The sequence below is a fragment of the Neophocaena asiaeorientalis genome, unplaced genomic scaffold, assembly GCF_003031525.2.
Source record: "Neophocaena asiaeorientalis asiaeorientalis breed wild unplaced genomic scaffold, Neophocaena_asiaeorientalis_V1.1 scaffold150, whole genome shotgun sequence".
Lineage (NCBI taxonomy): Eukaryota > Metazoa > Chordata > Mammalia > Artiodactyla > Phocoenidae > Neophocaena > Neophocaena asiaeorientalis.
This window is the reverse complement of record NW_020176571.1, coordinates 15399939-15400415: the sequence shown is the minus strand read 5'-3', so window position 1 is coordinate 15400415 and position 477 is coordinate 15399939. Positions and strand designations below refer to the sequence as shown.

General features: G+C 39.2%; 1 non-coding gene across 1 annotated transcript; it reads left to right on the top strand.

Annotated features, from left to right (window-relative positions):
- The first annotated feature begins 374 nt into the window (after nt 1-374).
- LOC112391967 (U6 spliceosomal RNA) lies at nt 375-477 on the top strand. Its single transcript, XR_003001600.1, has one exon. It is a non-coding gene; the product is annotated as a U6 spliceosomal RNA (small nuclear RNA).

Sequence of the window (477 nt, the reverse complement as noted above, 5' to 3'; positions counted from 1 at the left end):
GACAGCTTTACTTCTTCTTTTCCAGTTTGGATTCCTTTTTTTTCTTTTTCTTCTCTGATCAGCAAAGAGAGATTTGAAGATGCTGGCTATGTGGCCCAAAGCAAAGAAATGCTAGCCACAGAAGCTGAAACAGGCAAGGAACAGATTTTTCCTGTCAAGCCTCTGGAGTGAGCACAACCCTGGGAGCACCTTGATTTAGGCCCTAGTGAAACTAATTTTGGACTTCTGGCCTCCAGAACTGTGAGAGGATAAATTTCTGCTGTTTTAAGCCACCATATTTGTGGTAATTTGTTACAGCAACCACAGGAAACTAATATACAATCCACTATTACATCCATAAATACAGCAAATGTATTTTCTAAAATATTGGCTGAGTGATTGCTTCAGCAGCACATATACTAAAATTGGAACAATACAGAAATTAGCATGGCCCCTGCCAAGGATGACATGGAAATACATGAAGCTTTCCATATTTTT